The following is a 6240-nucleotide window of genomic DNA, read 5'->3' on the forward strand; positions in this document are numbered from 1 at the left end:
ATATATGGTATAGGGATCATAAAAACACAGAAGACAGGTGGGAGGCGGACAAAATATTACAAAAGAAAGCTTGGGAGAGGGTTACCTCAGATGATGCTGACTTGAATGAGCGTATGGTCGGCCTAGCAACAACAGGAGGAATGTGGTTGAAACGTAAACTCGGTATGGGGTTAGGAACTTCAGGATGTATCTACCCATCAGATATATAAAGCAATGAAAGCAAATATTTTTTACCCTATATATAAGAGAGGATATAATAGAACAGTGATCAGTGGTAAAACCAGTGATGGAGAAAACTGTATATTGAATTTTCGAGCGGTATAGCAAGAAGTGAGTATAGAACTGCAATGCCAGTTTCAGAGCTCAACTTCAATGCACCCAACAACAATACAACATTCAAACTGGATCATGGAGACGCATTTTATGATTCACGCATAATGTACCACATTCAAGGAAAGTATGTGCAAAAATCTGATGGATCTGATTATCAAACTAACTCTACTGTCAAACTGGTAGACAACTTCGCGGCCTTCTTGTTTTCAAGAATAGAGCTGAGGAAACACAATACATTGATCGACACAGTAGAACTCCCCGGCATCACCAGCACTATAAAGGGGGTTGTTAGTTACAGTAACACTGAAAAACAAACACTCTCAAGTAGTGGTTTCTCATCATCGTTTACAGGAGGTGGGAAGTTTGAAGCACTCGGCACACTTGGGCATTTAGGATTAGGGTTCTTTGACCACCTACGTTACCCGATGTACAAGGGAGGTTTTGAAATCACATTTACTAGGAATGAAGATAATGATGCGTTGTTTCACTGGAAAGGGGCAGGGTCCACAGCAACGGATCCTGGTGATGGAAAAATTGTGATAGAGTCGTTTGTGTTACGAGTCCCCATAGTCGATTATACCAGCACTTCCAAAATCCAGTTAATTGATGGTTTGAAACATCTGAGTGACAAGGATGCTTTAGTCTACAACTTCTTTCAATGGCAATGCATCGACAAAAGAGGGGTGTTCGGTTCATCGTTCAGCTTCGATATTATAAGTGTTTACAGAAATGTGTACAATCCTATATTTGTTATAATCGCACTTCAGACAAACAGAACAAACACCCAGGCAAAAGATCCTAGTAGATTTGACAGCTGCAACATCAAAAATGTGTCTGTGAAAATTAATGGAGAAAGGTACCCTCAGGAATTGCAGAATTTTGATATTACTAATGGTATATACAGGATCATGTACGATCAGTACCTAGGGTTCCGAAAAATAAACTTCGGAGACAATAACGTGTTAGTAAACCTGAAAGAATTTATTGATAACTCACCTTTGGTTGTAATTGACACACATCTACATCAACCAACAACAGACAGATCTCGAAGTGACATTCAGATTGAATTAGATTTTGTAAAAGCTATTGCATCTCCACAGGGGAGCAGCGGCACCACAGCATATGTTGTCGTTGTATCTGAGGCACATTTCTCATATGACATTACTCGAAACATAATCAAATTCCTGTAAAAACAAATAAAAAAAACAACAAAAAACAAAAAAAGTAAAATAAAAATGTTTTTTTTCATTAGTAGGCGGCAATTATTGTTTTCATGTAAGTGTTTTGTATATAAGAAAGCGTATAGAATGGAAAGTCAGCATAATTATACAGTTCGGCTATCCGAAGCTCAAAAACGTAAGCTTCGTACAGCGTACAAAAGACGGAAACCTACAGTAATCAGATTATCTAATGAACAGCTGTCTCACGGAAGTGATCGTATACTTCTTTCTGGAGAGCAACACAAAGCCGTTTCTAGAGCCGTTAAGAACAAAAAAGGTTTACAATTGCTTCTAAGTTACAACCAACTCGTATCTAATAAACAAGGAGGGTTTTTGAAGGAAATTATGGAAATGGTGGATTCGTCAGTTCCTGGAGGTAAACGTTTCATCTCTCCATTAATAAGAAGAAAGGTGGCTCCTTTACTGAGAGAAAAATTTATACCTTGGTTAAAGAGTTTAGTCGATGAGGAGTTAGACACCATTATTGAAAAAGATCCTACGGGTAGAGGGTTGAAACGTCGTATTGGTCGGAAGCTTGATGCACTGTTGTCTGTGAATAAAAAAAAGAGATCTTCCCGCTGTCTCTTGGTGAAATAGAAAAATTAGCAGGTATATTAAACATTAATGAGTTTAGAGGTGTTTTCATGCGACAGTTACTTCCAGACAAACCTACAAATATCGAACGTGGTATTGTAAATCTTGGTGACCTTTCATCTGGTGGTACTCACTGGACGTGTTATGTGAAACGTGGTGAAAAGAAATTGTATTTTGATTCATATGGCGATGTCAATCCTCCAATAGAAGTAGTCAGGTACTTGGGGCCAAAAGGGTTGGTTTATAACTCAGAGCGTATTCAGGGGTTTGATGATCCTCCTATCTGTGGAAATTTGTGCCTGGAGGTTCTACGACGAGATTCAGCTGGTGAGGACTGGGAACATATTCTTCGTAATATAAGGAACAATAAAAATGCATGGAAACCGTGGTTTTATTTTCAACAGATTTGGAGAAGAAATTGAAATTGGATCAATACCAACTCAACCCAATTCAGACCCTTCTCCTAACGAGATAATTGAGCTTGCAAGTGATGTATCAAAAGTCTCACAAGATTTATCCGAAGTCAAGAAATTATTGGAATCGCATTTGGTAAAATCGGAAAAAATAATAAATGCGATCGAGATTGTCCCCACTAGTACCGTAAATGGTGAAAAGATATGGGGCAGCTTCCTACTGAAAAACCACCAGAGAATTGGTCAAGTTAGCAAAGCAGTGGAGCCATATGATGTGGTTGTCAAAGTTCAATTGAGTGAATTAGAAGGCAAGATATACATCATGCAGAAAAAATTCAACAACGAAATAAAAAATATATGGAAAGAGGTTTTGAAGACTTCCATGATGGTAGTAACTTCATCTAAAACTTGTATAGAATTATAAGTATATAAAAAAACTACAACCATGCCATTACTCAAACTAACTGGAACTGAGTCTGTATTGACTCTCCATCTAGAACACCCCATCCACTTGGATCCAAACGTGGAGTATTATATAGCTCTTGTTGGATTTTACTCTGAGAACAACATATACAACTTGTTGCAACATGCAAAAGTCTATTTTTGGGACTTGGAAATACATTTCATTCCGAAACCGCTGATACTTCAATGTGGTTACTGGACCATTGAAAAACTTGAAAAGAGTTTCAGAGATTACATACAATCGTTGAATCTTAGTGTAAATTCTAACGATTTCAAGATCTTCAAAGATGGTGACAAAATATCAATTAATTCTCCAATTAAATTCTACTTGGATAAAACCGTTAGTGATCTCTTAGGTTTTGAAAAATCGGATGCAAAAAACTTACAAAAAGAATCGTCTTACTTTAACTCAAATGAAAATGTAATTGCATCGAATCCACCGAATCTCAGAGCCGTTGATGTCATCGAGATACACTGCAATATTGTCAACAACAGTCTTGTCAATCATGATGTTCACTCTCACAAACATTTGGAGACAGCAATCCTCTACTCCTTTTCCCCTAATGTACCACACGGCTACAAAATATCTCAATCACCTCAAGAAAAACACTACATACCTCTTCGGAGCGGTTTACGAAAGATTCAACAGATCACAATCACACTTGTAGATCAAAACAACCAACTGCTCCAGAACAACCACGTAAACAACATCGTCTATTTAGATCTGATCAGTAAATCACAAACACATACATACTCACAATTGTGGTAAATAAAAACGCGTGGTGTCGGTGGCGGGACAGCGATGACATGTGTGGTGATTCGCGCGGCGCGGTTCTGACTACCCGTACTCACACTCTTAGTCGCTCTCTAACAATTTTCTGTCCCAGATTCGGTCTCACACGGTTTTGTCCCAGATCCGGTCTCGGGTGCGTTGTCCCAGCAACGGCCAAAGTATACTACTGGTGACCAGTAAATATTAAAAAGTGCACATCCGCAGTATACGGATGTCGGGAGTTGGTGCCATATTTATGACGTCCGTATAATTCGGATTAGTCAATAGTCAATCATCTTTATTTAAACACATCATCAAGATCTGTATTGGTGTCAACAAAATAAAAAAATTAATTAATAACATACATCACTAAATAGCTTCAGTTTCTTACTTTACAATGTCTTCACCAGGTCCAGGTATTCTTTAATAGAGTAGACAGGTCTCTCCATAAGCCATTGTTTTAGTTGAGTCTTCAGTTCTGTCCCTTCTAGGTCTTTCAGTGTTGGTGGCAGCATGTTGAACAGTTTACGTCCCATGTAGGAGGGTTTCTTGGTGTATTGAGTCGTATGATGAGTAGGTAGATGATAGTCAGTAACTCTTCGGATTCTGTACAAGTGAAAATCCCTGCCCCTTGGAAAGTCTGCTTCTTCTGTGTAAAAGATAACTGCGTGGATGTAAAGAGCGACAACAGTAAAAATTCCGAGTGACTTGTAAGCCTCTCTGCAACTGTCTTTTGGGTTAAGGTCTGCAAGCGCCCTAATAGCCTTTTCTGCAGAACAAGAACTTTGGTGAGATTTGCCTCAGATGTCCCACCCCAAGCTTTCAGGCCATACCTAATGTGCGATTCAACCAACGCATAGGCTGTCTTTGCTACATCTATGCCACCTATCCATTTCATCCGACGTACTGCAAATATTCCAGTACTGAGTTTTTTTGTTAAGATGTCAGTGTGATTCGTCCAAGATAGGTTAGAGTCAATAGTAATTCCCAATAATTTTGTGATTGATTTCTTGTATCACAATATTATGGCAAGTGCCAGGAAAAATCTTCCTTCCTTTACAATCCCTTCATCGTCTAAAACAAAATTTAAACAATTGCATTGAAAAAATTGGTCAAGTGGCAGTCTCATTGTCTCATCAGGTGCACAATTGAATACACTAAGATGTTCTGACACGATCTCTAAGCACGGTGGAGCAACAGAGTTTTCTACAAATAACTTAGCTATGGTAGGAAGGGTTGATCATGTTGACCTATTAAGGTGTCTGATGTTGAAATGATGTAAAGATTCATTTCGAGCTTCTTCGTAGTCGACTTTCTTTGGATCTCTTCAAACACGACTCCAGATTCCAGGAGTCAAGTCTGAGACAGCGTCAGATACCAGACGCTACAACAAAAGGAAGGTGAACTGGATCTAAAGCCATCATTCAAATTGAATCAGCCCTTCCTACCATAGCTACGTAACTAGAGATGTGTCGATCAGAATCTGCTACAAAGATTCAGATTCTAGAATTAATTGATGGCATTCAGCAATCGAATTTGCAGACTTACATCATTAACTATTGGATGATCAGCACAAATATTATTTTATTTGCAGTTCTGTATATACGTGACGTGTTGCCGGAGTCTGTTGTGTATACTGTGAACTGCAAGTGATTGCCAGTACGCAAAGTACCAGTCGCTCAAATGTTGTGGTTGTACATAATGGGAAAGCGTACATAGATGGCTAAATTATCATACCTTTGTCAATAGTATTTTGCTTTCATTTCGTATTTGTCTTGATTTTTGACAAATATGCCCTAAAATATTGCTTTGAACAAATGGTTTCATTTTGTACATAACTTTTGTAATAGTTTTAAAAATGCCATTAAAGGGCACCAATCTTTTGCTTTGAAGGTCACTGATTTTCAATATACCTCAGTAGTAGACACCCTGGACTTAAATGACCAAGCAAGCCTTTCAGGATTGCAATAGACAATAGACTTTATTTACATAATCTTGGAGATTAGCATTAGCGTCAAGTTACAAATCATTAAAAAATGTTACAGATTTTTCTGAAAGTTGTCAGTTTTGAGATCGACCTGTTTTATTCAGATATTCTTCTAGTGAGTAGAAAGGATTCTTCAGTAGCCAGTTTGTTAATTGTTTCTTTAGCTTCTGGGGTGGCACACTCTTCAGGTTCTCTGGTAGAAGATTAAAAATTTTGCACCAATGTATGATGGTTTCTTGCTGTATAGAGTGCGGTGGTGAGGAGGTAGGGCAAAGTTTGCGGCATGCCTGGTGTAGTGATGGTGGATATCTCTGTGTCTTTGTTGTTCTGTAGAGACTGTGTGCAGGATGACCTCTTGTATGTATAGTGACACCACTGTGAGAATGTTTTGCTCGACAAATGCCGCTCGGCAGCTCTCTCTTTGCTCGAGCCCTGTCAGAGATCTTATAGCTTTCTTTT

This window comes from Homalodisca vitripennis, unplaced genomic scaffold (assembly GCF_021130785.1).
Source record: "Homalodisca vitripennis isolate AUS2020 unplaced genomic scaffold, UT_GWSS_2.1 ScUCBcl_5824;HRSCAF=12743, whole genome shotgun sequence".
NCBI classification, from domain to species: Eukaryota; Metazoa; Arthropoda; class Insecta; order Hemiptera; family Cicadellidae; genus Homalodisca; species Homalodisca vitripennis.